This window comes from Macaca nemestrina, chromosome 14 (assembly GCF_043159975.1).
Source record: "Macaca nemestrina isolate mMacNem1 chromosome 14, mMacNem.hap1, whole genome shotgun sequence".
NCBI lineage: Eukaryota > Metazoa > Chordata > Mammalia > Primates > Cercopithecidae > Macaca > Macaca nemestrina.
The window spans coordinates 71,022,597-71,037,708 of NC_092138.1; the positions used below are offsets into that span (position 1 = coordinate 71,022,597).

At 45.6% G+C, this 15,112-nt stretch overlaps 1 protein-coding gene across 4 annotated transcripts in view; it reads left to right on the top strand.

Moving 5' to 3' along the window:
• Positions 1 to 297: 297 nt before the first annotated feature.
• Positions 298 to 15,112, top strand: part of LOC105480971 (Myb/SANT DNA binding domain containing 3) — a 29,590-nt gene continuing 14,775 nt past the window's right edge. Inside the window, exons 1-2 of one of the 4 annotated variants that reach the window (XM_071078083.1) lie at positions 433 to 540; positions 14,443 to 14,526. The gene's annotated coding sequence lies outside the window, so the exon portion shown is untranslated. Of the gene's footprint in view, positions 541 to 593; positions 735 to 14,442; positions 14,527 to 15,112 lie in introns of those variants that run through there. The other 3 variants (XM_071078084.1, XM_071078086.1, XM_071078085.1) reach the window with 3 other exon arrangements.

Consider the following 15,112-nt stretch of genomic DNA (forward strand, 5'->3'; position numbering starts at 1 on the left):
GACCTGGACTGAACTAACTCGTGCCCATGGCCGCCGAATCCCGTGTGACAAATGTATTCTTCTGTTGTTAATAGAAATAAAACAAGTTTTTCGGGCCCCTTCAGGAGCGCCTCTGCAAAGGTGGGGGGAAAAGGCAACTAAATCAGTACGGGGACTTCAGCCCGAGGATGTCAGGAGCGGGGTCGGTGCGGACGGGCAGGTGGGCGGGGGGCACCCCGCGCCCCGCCCCAGTCCCCGGGAGGCCGGCGGCCGCAGCTCTGGGAAGTGGGGACTGGCGCGGGGCCGCGCTCCCGCTGTCCTCGGCGGCGCCTACGGACCGGCAAGCGGCGGGCGGTCCGCGAGGGGGCGGCGGCGTCCGGGCTTTGTGGCCGCGGCGCGCGCGGCGGGGCCTGGCCGGCCGGGGGCGCGCCGCCGCCGCCCGGCGCTCGGGAGCCCGCGGCCCTCCTGGCCGCCCTGCTTGCCAGAGGAGCCCAGGCCGCCCGCGCTCTCGCCTCGCCGGCCCCTCCCCCGGTCGCCGCGGCCGCCGCGCCGCCGCTGCAGGTAGGGGGCTCCCCTTCCGGGCGGGCAGCAGCGGGGCGGGGGCGGGGGCGGGGGCGGGGGCGCGGGTCGGGGGCGCGGGCCGGGCGTGCAGGGGCCGGGGGCCGGCATGGCGGGTTTTCGGGCCGAGCCGCTGCGACCCCTGCCTTGCAGGCTGGGCGCCAGGCGGCCGCCTCCGCGCGCCGCGATGGGACTCGGTGAGTAGGGCCGGCCTGCTGCCTACAAAGCCCCGGGGCGCGGGCCTCCGGGGGACTCAGTGGCGCGCCCATGGCAGGGAGTGGGGTGGGCTCTGGACTCCCGGGCTGGGGGAGCTCCTTGGGGGGAATCCTGATGACCCGCAATACCGCAGTCTTCCCATCCCGGCGTCCCCACTGTGTGCTGATCACTGTGCTCGGCGCTTTTCCATACTTGGCTCCTTTAAGACCCCCAGTGCCCCGCCCGTCCAGAGTGTAACGGGAGGGGTCCCTCACTTGCAGGATGAAGGCCAAGCATCACATCCTTGCTCGACTGACCTTGGGAAAGCTCCTTTACTCGGAGCCGGGGCTACTGTTTCTGTAAATTAGAGGCGGGGGTCGGGGGGGAGTGGTATTATATCTACCCTCAGGTGCTATTGTGAAAGATAATGTATATAAATGATAACAGCTAAATTTTGAGCACTTTCTATGTACCAGGCCCAAGGTACTGAACAGTTGGCATGAATTATCATTGAATCATCACACTGGCGCTGTGAGGTAGTTACTGTAAATTGCATGAATAATCTTTATTTAGGAGTACTAAACAGTGAAAAATTTAGTCTCCCTATTCCGATTCAGGAGATTGGGTATTAGGTGTGATAACATTTAAGATTACAGACGTTCCTGCAGTATCGAAGAGAGTAGTTGTAGGATGCAGGGATATATTTGTCATACATTTAAAACTGGAGGTAGGATAATATCAAGGCCAGAGAGTGTGCCTTTCAGCATGTCAGAGAACATGGTTGTATTCCAAGGAAATTGCTGAATACTAATTCAAAAACATAGTTTATGAGTTAGGATTGAGGACGGCTGTGGAAGTCTGGGGCCAGAGAGAGACATGGGATGGACTAGAGGGGAGAAGAAGGATTCTAAAGTCCTGGAAGAAGATGTAGAGGAAGGTACCAGGGTTCACCATCCCTCCCCTGCAGAATTCTGGACCAGGATTGCTGGGCCAGATTTCAGCCCTCCCTTGGAGACCCGGGATGGGGGACGAAGGCTGCTGGGTCAGGAGGTGGGGAGGGATGTTATAGGATGTCTCTTTTTACTCCCAGGCAAGGACAAAAATATTCAGATTGATGGAGGGTGGGGTGGTTGGGCCTCCTAACATGCCATTATCCCTTCTCACAGAATTCTTGTTTCAGGGCATGGGGATGCTTGCCAGCCCTAATGGTTGATGAGATGCTTAAAATACAAAAGTCTCACTGATATAATGGAAGAGAGCATTTTCAACACCATTCATTGGGTTAGAGAAGTAATGGGCCTGAGGAGATTATTTTGGGTTTCAGTTTAGAATGGGGAGGACTCAAAAGGCTTTGGATCCTGAAGAAGGAAGTGAGGCAGGAAGGGCCCAGGCACTGCACCTATGGGGAAAGGCAGGAGAAGGAGGAGCTGAGGACTTCACCCCACCATCTGCAGAATACCCAACAGGCTGTTCAGTTCTCAGCTACCAAGGGGGCACCCTCTCCTCTCCCGGTTTGTGATGATTTGTTACTTAACGTATTGTGGAAGATCAAGGGCTGGACTCAGGCACTCCTGTCCTGAGTGAGTAGGAAAGAATTCTGGGAGAAGGGTGTTTTGTTTTGTTTTTAACCAGGCATTGAAGCAGAGAGTAGGTGGGTATGTAGCGATGGTGAAGGTAGGGAACACCATGCATAGTTGGAAGAGCAATTGCTTTGGAGAGATAGAGTGTTTGGGGTTTGAATCCTAGCTCTGCCATTTCTTAGCTTTGTACATTTTTTGTGAGGATAAAATAATGTTTTTTCACATACCTGGCGTGCAGTTCAACAAGCACTAGTGCCGTTTTCCCTGTCCGTGATAACATCCATTCAACAAATGTCTGCTGAGCACCAGTCGCGTGCTGAGTCATATGTTACATTCTGGGGATACAGCGATGAGTCAGAAATTATGTATTGCCTAGGAATTTCCCAGTCCAGTGTGGGAGATGGACGCAAAGAGCAAATTGAAAAAAAAAATATGGGAAGTGTTACAGTACAGTCATGTACAACTGGCAGCGAGCTCATAGAAGAGTAACTCATTCTGAGCCAGTGGGAACTCAGGGCCAATCTATATCTAACAAGATAAGTATGAGACATTATGACACAGGTTTTTGTTTTGTGGGGTTTTTTTGTTTGTTTGTTTGTTTGTTTTTTGAGACAGAGTCTCGCTCTGTCGTCCAGGCTGGAGTGCAGTGGCATGATCTCAGCTCACTGCAGTCTCCACCTCTTGGGTTCAAGCAAGTCTCTTGTCTCAGCCTCCCGAGTAGCTGAGATTACAGGCACCCATCACCACGCCCAGCTAATTTTTGTAGTTTTAGTAGAGATGGGGTTTCACCATGTTGGCCAGGCTGGTCTTGAACTCCTGACCTCAGGTGATCCACCCACCTCGGCCTCCCAAGGGGTTAGGATTATAAGTGTGAGCCACTGCGCCCGGCCATGACACAGGTTTTGAATGCTCCTTTACCACCTAGCTTTGATCTCTTTTGACTTTGTCTTATCTTTGCCCTGATAGTCTCTCCTCAATCTCTCTCAAAAAAAAAAAAAAAAATCTAGTTGAATTGTGTGTGTAATTCGTAAGCTGCTTCAACCCCATTTTAGAAGGTAGCCATTATAAAGAAAATAAACATAACAGACTGGGTATTAATTGAGGAAGGCTTAACAAAAATTGCATGAGAGCTGGGCTTTGAAGATTGAAAATGGGCCAGGCGCGGTGGCTCATGCCTGTAATGCCAGCACTTTGGGAGCGAGACTCGGTTTCAAAAAAAACAAAAAAAGATTGAAAATGGGCCCTTGGTGGCCTTGGGGTGAAGGATTCCAGCCAAAGGAAGCCGCATGTTGAGTTTGGTCTGGTTAGGGTGAAAAATACATGGAGAGGATGAGGGGCTGGTGAGGGTGCTATAATCAGGGCCAGATCCAGAAAGGCCATGAATGCCATGTGAGGAGTTGAGACTTTTATCATTTAGGCAGTGGGAGAGACGTCTGGGGTTTACAAGGAAGCCTGTGGCTTGATCACTGTCTTTTAGGAAGATCCCTGTAGTTGTGTGGAAGAGAGACCGGAAGTTTGGGAGACCATTTTAGAGATTAGGTCTGACCACAGACATGGGCAGTGAGAATGGGAGAGGAGGGAACAGATGTTGGGGTAAAATGTACCATAGGTCTTGTTAATTAGTCGCATGTGATTGAAGATTACATTGATGTTTCTGCTTTGGGAAGCCAAATTGAAGTGGCTGACATCATCAGAAATCAGAAGATTTTGGTGTAGGGGAATAATTAGTTTTTGGCTATGGAGAATTGGAGTTTTCTGAGGTGCCCATGATGGGGTGCAGAGGTGGCTGATAGATAATTGGAAATGTGTTTGATGCTAAGGAGAGAGCTTGAGGCTTGGAAGAGAGGTTCTTCCATCACTGCCACTTTCTTCTTTTTCTTTTTTTTTTTTTGAGACAGAGTTTTGCTCTTGTTGCCCAGGCTGGAGTGCAGTGGCACGATCTCAGCTCACCGCAACCTCTGCCTCCTGGGTTCAAGCAATTCTCCTGCCTCAGCCTCCTGAATAGCTGGGATTACAGGCATACGCCACCATACCTGGCTAATTTTGTATTTTTAGTAGAGACGAGGTTTTTCCATATTGGTCAGGCTGGTCTCGAACTCCCGACCTCAGGTGATTCTTCCACCTCGGCCTCCCAAAGTGCTGGGATTACAGGCGTGAGCCACCATGCCTGGCCTTTTTATTTTATTTTATTATTTTATTTTTTTAAAAGAGACAGGGTTGTGCTCTTTTACCTAGGTTGGAGTGCAGTGGTGCAATCATTGTTCGCTGCAGCCTCAAACTCCTGGGCTCAGGTGATCCTCCCACCTCAGCCTTCCAAGTAGCTGGGATTACAGATGATCATGCCTGGCTAGTTTTTAAATTTTTATTTTTAGAGATGGAGTATCACTGTGTTGCCCAGGCTGGTCTCAAACTTCTGGCATCAAGCAGTACTCCCCCCTCTGCCTTCCAAAGTGCTGGGATTACAGGTGTGAGCCACTGTGCCTGCGTCCCCCCTCCCAACTTTTTTTTTTTTTTTAAACAAACGCTGCGAATCTACTATGTGCTAAAGATACAAATAAAATGTAGTTCAATGCCTCAGAGCTCACCATCAGATAGGGAGAGCCTTCAGGATATGGATAGATCTCAGTGCAGAGTAATTCTGAGTGCTGCAAGAGGAAAATACTCAGTACCCTTCTCCTATTGAGAGCTGATGGTTGTAGCTGAAGTGGTGGGAGTGGAGGAGAGTGTACTCAGTAGACGAGAAGTAGGTTGGAGTGGGAACACCTACAGAAGGGGACTTTCTGTTTTTCAACACTGCTTTCTGTGGAAGATACCTTAATAATGATTCCAAAGGCATTTCAGGGAAGCCGTGGGTGGGGATGGTTTAAGATGGAGTGTGGAGAAGGGGAAGGAAGGGGTTAGGACTTTTAAGAACTCTCATCTGGTTTATAGCGGGGACTGTGAGGGTGGGAAAGTGGGGGAGTCCTGGCTTTCAACACAGGGCTGGTTCTGCATGCATACAGTCACACTCAGGCACAGATGATGAAAATAAACACTTCCAAGTTACATGGCTGCCTGGAGTGGGTGGAAAAGTGGTAGAGAGGGAATGCATTAGAGAAAGCAAGTTCGGTACTAGGTTTGACTGGAAAGCTCTCGAAAGGAAAGAAAGAAGGTGGAGAGGCGGAGAGAGCTTGGGTGAGTGGCCATCTTGGGCACACAGGTATGTACATGTGCAGGCAGGTAAGAGTACTGTCTGATTACTCTCACCTCTGGATAAAATGAAATCCTGAAGGCATCATAGTGGTATTGAGGCTCTTAAAACGTTGCCATTTCTACCTCCTTTGAACTGTAATGATATTTGCAAGAAGGAAATGATTATTTTATGATAAATCCTTTGTAAGAGGAGAAATTTAAAATAATAAAACATCTAGCGGCCGGGTGCGGTGGCTCACACCTGTAATCCCAGCACTTTGGGAGGCCAAGGCGGGCAGATCAGGAGATCAGGAGATCGAGACCATCCTGGCTAACACGGTGAAACCCCGTCTCTATTAAAAATACAAAAAAAATTAGCTATACCTGATGTAAATGACGAGTTGATGGGTGCTAACGAGTTGATGGGTGCAGCACGCCAACATGGCACAGGTATAGATATGTAACAAACCTGCACGTTATCCACATGTACCCTAGAACTTAAAGTATAATAAAAAAAAAAAATTAGCTCGGTGTGGTGGTGGGCTCCTGTAGTCCCAGCTACTTGGAAGGCTGAGGCAGGAGAATGGCGTGAACCCGGGAGGCTGAGCTTGCAGTGAGCTGAGATCGCACCACTGCACTCCAGCCTGGGTGACAGAGCGAGACTCCGTCTCAAAAAACAAAAAACAAAACAAAACAAAAACAAAAATCTAGCAATAATTAGTTTAAAAAAATGCAAATGGTAAGCAGGTTGGTTATGGCATTTAATTCCACAAATATTTATTCAGTGCTTGATGTACACCAGGCTCTCTGTAAGGAGCTGTAGTGAACAGATCAGATCACCTGCTTTTGCCATTTCACCTGGAACTGCTTAACTTGCATAGTTAAACCTGTGTATGGGCCTGAAGCAAAATAACAAGGTCATCTAAAGTGCTGAGATCACTTCATTCTGCTGTAATGCTCTTTCATTGGCTGGTAGCTCCACCAGCCTCATAAATAATCAGAAAATACCAACTATGTGTCTTTGGCAGTGAACTGTGGAAGTTAGGTTGCAGAAAAATCATTTTAATGGCAGTAATAGATGACCAGTACTGGATAGGACTTTAGAGAATACCCCCTTGAGCTTTATAATTTAGAGATGAGGAATTAACAGCAAGTAAAGAAGGCGTGCCAAGACAGATGTCACAAAATGAATGACAGAGTTGAGAGCAGTGCCCTGGAGTTTTCAAACGGTACAGTTGGGGAGACTTGAGAGTACCTAGCCAAAAGGGCATCTTGATGGTGAGGGGGTTCTGAAGTGGGAAAGGGGTTGGAAAGCAAACGAAGAAGCCTTGATTTCAGACCCTCCCCTGTAACTAGGGCCTCGGGAAGCCCTGTTTTGCTCTGAGCCTCAGTTTCCTCAACTGTAAAGTGAGAGGATTAGATTGAGGTCCTTCTTTAAAATTTATTTATATTTTTTCTTTTTCTAAAGCTGCACTCTCAGGAGCAGCAGTAGGGTTGGGATTTGAGGCCATAGGTCCAAGCCCGTGTCCTTAACCTCTATATTATACTACCTTTTTTTTTGGAGATAGGGTCTTGCTCTGTCACCCTGGCTGGCGTGCAGTGGCATGATTATATCTCACTGCAACCTCAAACTCCTGGGCTCAAGGGATCCTCCTCTCCTAGCCTCCCTAGTAGCTGGGGCTGTAGGCACAGGCCACCTTGCCCAGCTAATACTTTTAATTTTCATTTTCATAGCAATAGAGGTCTCTCCTTGTTGCCTAGGCTGGTCTTGAACCCCTGGGCTCAAGCAATCCTCCTGCCTTAGCCTCCCAAAGTTCTGGGATTACAGATGGGAATCACCACACCTGGCCAATGTGCTTTGTAGTTTAAAAGAAAGGTTATTTTTGAGGTGTTGAGTCAGGAGACAGGCGAGATACCAGGGTAGGAAATAGCCTTTCTACCTTTAGAGCAAGTGGATTGCCCATTACTTGCCAGGCCTTGCTTGTGGGGAGGGCTGCCACGTGTCCTTCAGTTCACTCACCACTTCTGAATATGTTCTTTAAGTCTTTCCCTCCCGAGCTGTGGCCCTGCTTTGTTCTCAAGTTCATCTAATTTCAGTCTATTCAAGTAGGAATTAAGTTTCCTGTTCTAGATCCCCCCAATTTTGGAATATGTGCCTGGGCTCATCTCTGTCACTGTGCTTATCACACTGCCTTGTCACCAGCCTGTCCCACAATACATGTGCATTATGTCTTCATGGGACTGTGATGTCCTCATTGGTCTGTGATCTTGATCTTAAGGAATACCATTCTCTCTGATGCCTGCACAGAGTAGGTGTTCGGTTAATCCTCGTATATCCTCTCTGCCTCTGCTTTCTGTTGATCCCCTACCCTACTGTGGACACATATACATCCTGCTCATTTCTTCCTTTGAAACAGTCTTTGACTGGGTGTGGTAGCTCACGCCTGTAATCCTAATCCCAACACTTTGAGAGGCCGAGGCAGGCGGATCATCTGAGGTCAGGAGTTCAAGACCAGCCTGGCCAATATATAGTGAAACCCCATCTTTTTTAAAAATACAAAAATCAGCTGAGTGTGGTGATGGGTGCCTGTAATCCTAGCTACTTGGGAAACTGAAGCCGGAGAATTGTTTGAACCTGGGAGGCGGAGGTTGCAGTGAGCTGAGATCGTGCCACTCTACTCCAGCCTGGGCGATAGAGCTAGACTCTGTCTCTCAAAAAAGAAAGAGACAGTCTTTGGTGTGTACTTCCTCCTTTCCAATAACATTGTCTCCAATCAGAGTCCAGGCCTTTTCTTGTCAATTATTTATCTGATGATCTCCTTCAACTCTCTCCATTCATATCCTATACATTCTTAAAGATCTAGCTCAAATGTCCTCTTATTCATGAGAATGCAAGTGAACCTCTTCCCTCCTCTGCACACTCAAGGTGCTTTGTCCTCTCTTCTGGTGTCTGTTTCAGCGTGCCTCTCATTTTAGTTGTCAGTTTGTGCATGTCAGCGCTCTTTCTAGGCTGGAGGGTTCAGCCTGCCCCTGTATCTCCCACATACTCTAGAACAGTGCTGAGCCTTTGGCAGGAGTTCATTACATAGTTGTTGAATTGTGTGTGTATGAAATAAAGAGCCAATAACTATATATACATACACACCCTATATATATACACACACACACACACATACCCTATATATATATGCGCGCACACACACACACAGCACTATTCTATTTTTGGAAGCAGTTTAATATGGGTGGGAAGAGTAGAAAGAACTAAAATTGATTGAAGCTGTAGTCTGTGTTTCTTTATTCACGTTGCAGGACTGTTGTGCAGAGGGAATGAGGCAGGGCTGGGGTAGCGGGGGAGTAACTCCATTTTACAGATGAAGCATTAGAGGTTGATTGACTTGCCCAAAGTCACACGGTTGGGTGACAGGTAAAGTCAGGATTTGAGCCCAGGTTTTCTGCATCCACTGTCTTGGTTGATTTCACCTCACTTTAAGATCAGCAGTCTATTAATGTCCTGAAGTCTGATTTTCCAGTGCCACAGCTCTTCAGTCATGGTACCCATTCTGAGAATTAACTTCAAAGAACTCCACTTTCCACAAAGAGCAAGAGATGGGAAATCTTGACAAGTTTCTCTAGTCTTTGCTCAAACTTTAGGACTTAGTTTCACCCTTGGTGGACTTAAAAATCACTAGATGGTACATTAGTCTTCTCAGGCTGCCATAATAAAATACCACAGATTGTGTGGTTGAAACAACAGAAATTGGATTCTCACAGTTCTAGATGCTGAGAATGCCAAGATCAAGGTGTTGGCAAGTTAGGTTTCATCCTGAGGTCTCTTCTCATGGCTTGTAGGTGGTGGCCATCTTGCTGTGTGCCATCTTGCTGTGTTCTTACATGACCTCCTCTTTATAAGCCATTGAGGATAACGGGGCACACCAGCTTCCTGGTGTCTTTACTTATCAAGGCACTAACCCCACTGGACCAGGGCCCCATACTTATGTCCTTATTTAACCTTAATTGCTTCCTCAGATGTCCAGTCACCAAATACAACCACTAGGGAATTAGGGCTTCAACATATGGATCTTGGGAGGACACAGACATTTAGTCCATAAACAGATGAATTTTTGTTTTAAGTTGGATATGAAATGTATGCATTACAGTATTTTGCTGGTTTAGTCAATGTTAGTGTTTTGGAAATTGTGCTAATTGTTTCCTTCTTGTTCTTCTATGGGTATGGGAATGGTGCCTTTTGATTTAGGCCTATCTGGGTCTTTGCCTAGTCCAAGGGGAACTTCCATTGCATTTGAATTTTGCTATTTTATTTGACCATTTCTACTTTAACGCAGCTTTTTTTTTTTCCAATTAAGAGATGGGGTCTCACTATGTTGTCCAGGCTGAAGTGGGGTGACTGTTGACAGGCACAATCATAGCTCACTATTGCCTCTGACTCCTGGGCCCAAGTGATCACCCTGCCTCAGCCTCCCAAGAAGCTGGGACTACAGGCACCACCCTACCCAGCCAATGTAACCTTTAGTGTACTGTTTTGTCATGTATGATACTGTGTGCATGGTGGGCTGTTTTATGCCTATATCAAAATATCTGCATTTATAAAATGTTTACTGAGAGCCCACTTTGTGAGGGTCACTGGGCTGCTTGTTGCCCTGCAACCATGCATAAGAATGGATGGTATACTGTCTACCTGAACAGCAGACACAAGAGATAATGGCTCCTGAGCAGAATTGGGGGACAGGGAAGGCCAGTCCATCCCTAATAAAAGCTGATGCAGCAGGGAAGGCTTGTTATGTTGTCATTTATAACCAATTATGGACATTGCTGAATAGTTTTAAACAAGAGTATCCTTTCTAGCCTCAAAGTTTCTATTAATAAGCATTAAGAAGCTTTGCTGGAGAGACCTCTCTGGGAAGTGTTTGTTTATGTGCTCAAGTGTAATGCCAGCATTCCCCTGAGGCATGGACCATGTTAAAGCTCCAAAAGATCTCCACAGTTACCTTTCAAACGTACAGTCTTTTTTTTTTTTTTTTTTTTTTTTTTTTTTTTTTTTTTGGAGACAGAGTCTTACTCTGTTACCCAGGCTGGAGTGCAGTGGCTTGACCTTGGCTCACTGCAACCTCCGCCTCCCAGGTTTAAGTTTAAGTGATTCTCCTGCCTCAGCCTCCTGAGTAGCTGGGATTACAGGTGCATGCTACCACACCTGGCTAATTTTTTTTATTTTTAGCAGACACGGAGTTTCACCTTATTGGCCAGGCTGGTCTTGAACCCCTGACCTCAGGTGATCCACCTGCCTCGGCCTCCCAAAGTGCTGGGATTACAGGCATGAACCCACATGCCTGGCCCAAACATACAGTCTTACTGGTTCAACTGCAGAAATCAGAGCTCTGGTTAGAGTGAGGAAGGTACACGTGGGAGGATTATGGGCCCTAAGTTTGAAATCGGGAGGAGGTAATGGAGGGAGGGAGATGAGTGGGGGAACAGCCAACAGATGGAGACACACTCCGCCTAAATTGCCCTATCCTGGGCCCTTTCCTGGCTGATGATTAGAGTGTTAATGGCCATGCGTTGAGCAGGGGAATAGAGGCTATCACTAGGTCTGAAACAAGAGAGCTAAGCAGAGCAGAGAGGAGCATGGGCACTGGAGTAAGTCAGACCACTTACTATTTGTGTGACCAGAGTAAGTTACTGAGCCACAGTTTTCTTATCTGGGAAATGGGAATAGTAATTGGTTAAGGGAGATAAACAGCCTATTTCACAAGGCTGTTGAAAATCCATAAGGAACCTTTGGGGTACATTGCCTTGTATCAGAATCCCTTTATAGCTAGGCAGAATGAACCACAAGGCCCAAGGAGGCCTGCTGTTCTACGAAATTAAGCAAAGTAAATTGGTAACTTTGGATTTACTTAACTAGTGATTAAATAACAGTTTAGTTAATAGGCTATTAATGGTCCCCAGGTGTTGGTAATTCTGAGTATTTGCTTTTGAGAGCAGTCGTATAATTTCTGCTGACACTTTATATATATATGCATGTATATATATTAAGTATCAGGAGAAATATATACATGTACATTATATATATGTAATGTACATGTATATAATGCACATGTATATACATATATAGTATACATACATATTACACATGTATATACATATATATAGTATATATACATATTACACATGTATATACAATATATAGCTCTCAGAGGCTATTTTTGGGAGGGTTAAATGATATTGTGCATATTAAACATTTGTTACACCTACAATACAGGCTCAATAAAAGTTATCTGCTATTATTGCTATCATTATTACTCTGAGACACAACTGGCCACATATAAGGCAAGAAACTTTGTGAAATTTAGACTCCCCACAAGTCCACCACCACCTGGTTGCAGCTAGAGGTGCTGCACACATCTTGAGGAAAAGTGAAATTGCTTGGAATTAATTCCATGTAATTTCAGTCCCACTAAGGATCACAAGACCTTTGTTGAGAATGTGGCTTACTTACCTCAGAACTGAAATTCATATATCATTAATCAATGAAGTGACTTTTTTACCTCCACAGTTGGCACAGAATAAAAAAACGAAATAGGGAAATGGACATGCTTATGTGCCATTAATACAAATGTAATTGGTGCAACATTTTACAAGGACAATTTGGGGATGTAACAGAAGTCTTAAGTGTTTTTATCTTTTGGTGCAACAGTCCTAGGAATTTATCTTGAAGAAATAAAATAGAAAAAAGAGATTTATTCAGAAAGTATGTGTGTGTATACACATGTATAATGTATATGTAAAATAGCATTACATACAACAACAAAATAGGTAGTAATCCTTTTTTCATTTGTGAATCAGAGTTCTTAATCCTTACAGCAGCAATTCTTAGGAGTGGGGAAAGTTGGCATATTGACATCTCCTGGAGCAGAGGGATTGAGGATGGGGAATTGGATCAGAATCCGCTGTGTAAGCTGTGTAATTTAAGAACAGGCTGTGTACCTGTTGATTTCATAACAAAAACTACAGAAAGTAAAGCTGGACATAGACATGTTGGCAGATAGAGATACTACAGAAGAGAGATATTGTACAGGGTGTATGTTAATAAATTTCAGTTTGGGGAACATTGATTTATAGGGAATAAAAGTATGGGTGAAGGTAAAAAATTAATTTGGGACCTTTGAGGAAGAAAGAGTCTGGGTTGGGTATCATTGTATGGATATTAGAGCAACATGATCAAAACACGAGCATGGGAAATTAGCATTATAGGGACACATCCCCAAAGATAAATGTCCACTTATTTAGCTTTGCTCAGGATCTGAGGGCCAAACCATCTTTGACATGTGTCTGAACCGCCCAGTGTCTGATACCTGATGCGTCCAGTATGAATGTAGAGCAGGGTACCTGGCATTTGGAGACACAGATTACCCTCATACTTCATTCTATTAATAACAACTTCTAGGATGAGGCAGTGCATAGTGAGAGACCCTGATCAGGTTCTGTCACCCTCATGTAAAGCCCACACTCCTTGGCCTCAATTTGAAGGGTCTCTGATCCGGCCCAGTCCTCTCCAGCCTCAGTCAAACAGATTTCAGGCATTCACAACTACAGAAACTCCTTCCCAGGCATAGTGTGTGAGTAGCTGGCTTGAAATAATGTGATTTAAAATTAATGCACCATAAACTTAAAAGTCACAGCCTCCCCCGCCTAATTTTTTATTATGGAATTTAAAAACATAACAAAGGTTGAGAAAATAACTTAATGAATCCTTGTGTACCTATGACCTTTGATTTCAAATTATTCCATTTTCGGCTAGTGGGACTCTTTTCAAGATGGTTCCTAATTTTCTTTCTTTTTTTTTTTTTTTTGAGATGGAGTCTTGCTCTGTCGCCCAGGCTGGAGTGCAGCGGCATGATCTCGGCTCACTGCAAGCTCTGCCTCCCAGGGTCAAGCAATTCTCCTGCCTCCCGAATAGCTGGGACTACAGGCGCCCGCCACCACGCCTGGCTAGTTTTTTTTTTTTTTTTTTTTTTTTTTTTTGTAGTTTTAGTAGAGACAGGGTTTCACTGTGTTAGCCAGGATGGTTGCGATCTCCTGACTTTGTGATCCGCCCGCCTCGGCCTCCCAAAGTGTTGGGATTACAGGCGTGAGCCACCACGCCTGTGCAGTTCTAATTTTTTGATGTGATTGGTCAGTTTTAAATGGACTGCCTCATTAGTATCTTGATGCATGCCTATTACTCTGAGAAATCAGAGGCTTGGAGAATGTAAGAAGGACTGGGAATACGTTGGCCCTTTCCAACAAGGGGAATGATAATGCTTTCTTTATTGCCGCAGTCAGTGTTGCTTAGCTACATTTTTGCCGTAACATATTTGAGAGGTTAATTTTATAAGAAGCTTTCTGTGATTAAAAGATGTGGGGAAAGTGTGTGGTCCTAAAACACACATAGGTTTCATACACTTCACTGGAATAAGACATTCACTAAGCACCTGTTGTGTGAAACATGCTGACTCAGCACTGTGGAGGATGACAAGGTGACTTATGGGAATCATGGTTTAATCATTTGGAGTGACCCAAGGCAAGAGGCTGAGAGACAGTTGTGGAATGATTCTAAGAATACTAGACTCCTAGGGCAGTCCAAGTTCTGGACTTTCCATGTCACCATCTTTGTGATCTTGTGCAATCCACTTCACCTTTCTGACCCTTACTTCTCTCAGCCGGAAAGAGACTTGAGGAATGTAAAGAGGAACATTGAACTCAGTCTCTTAAGTGCCTAGGCCCTTTCACATCTGAAATTACATACATTGTTTACTTAGGATTTTAAAAAGCAGCCCTCATACCTGAAGGATCACAGACTCCAACCCCTCATTTTAAAGATGAAAAAACTGAGGTTGCCATTTCTTCAGGTATATGCCACAGAGTGACGAAAACATCAATTTTTTTTTTTTTTTTGAGACAGTGTCTCCTTTGTCATCCAGGCTGGAGTGCAGTGGTATGAACATGGCTCACTGTAGCCTCGACCTCCTGGGCTCTGGGATTACAGGTGCGTACCACCACACCTGGCTGATTTTTTTTTCTTCTTTTACTTTTGCTTTCTTTCTTTCTTTCTTTCTTTTTTTTTTTGTAGAGACAGGGTTTTGCCATGTTGCCCATGCTAGTCTCGAACTCCTGGGCTCAAGCAGTCTACCTGCCTCAGCCTCCCAAAGGGCTGGGATTACAGGTGTGAGCCACCGTGCCTGGCTGTACATCATATGTGTGTGTATATATATATATATATATGGTTTTTTTTTTTTGAGATGGAGTCTCACTCTGTTGCCCAGGCTGGATTGCAATGGCATGATCTCGGCTCACTGCAACCTCCACCTCCCAGGTTCAAGCAATTCTCCTGCCTCAGCCTCCTGAGTAGCTGGAATTACAGGCACACGCTACCACGTCCAGCTAATTTTTGTATTTTTAGTAGAGATGGGGTTTCACCAGGTTGGTCAGGCTGGTCTCGAACTCCTGAGCTCGTGATTCGCCGGCCTCGGCCTCCCACATCATATTATATATTTGATTACATGGTGGCTTCTCTTGTCCTCAGCTGTAACAAAACTTTCAGAAAGCTGTTTAGTTCTAAAACTGGCTAACAT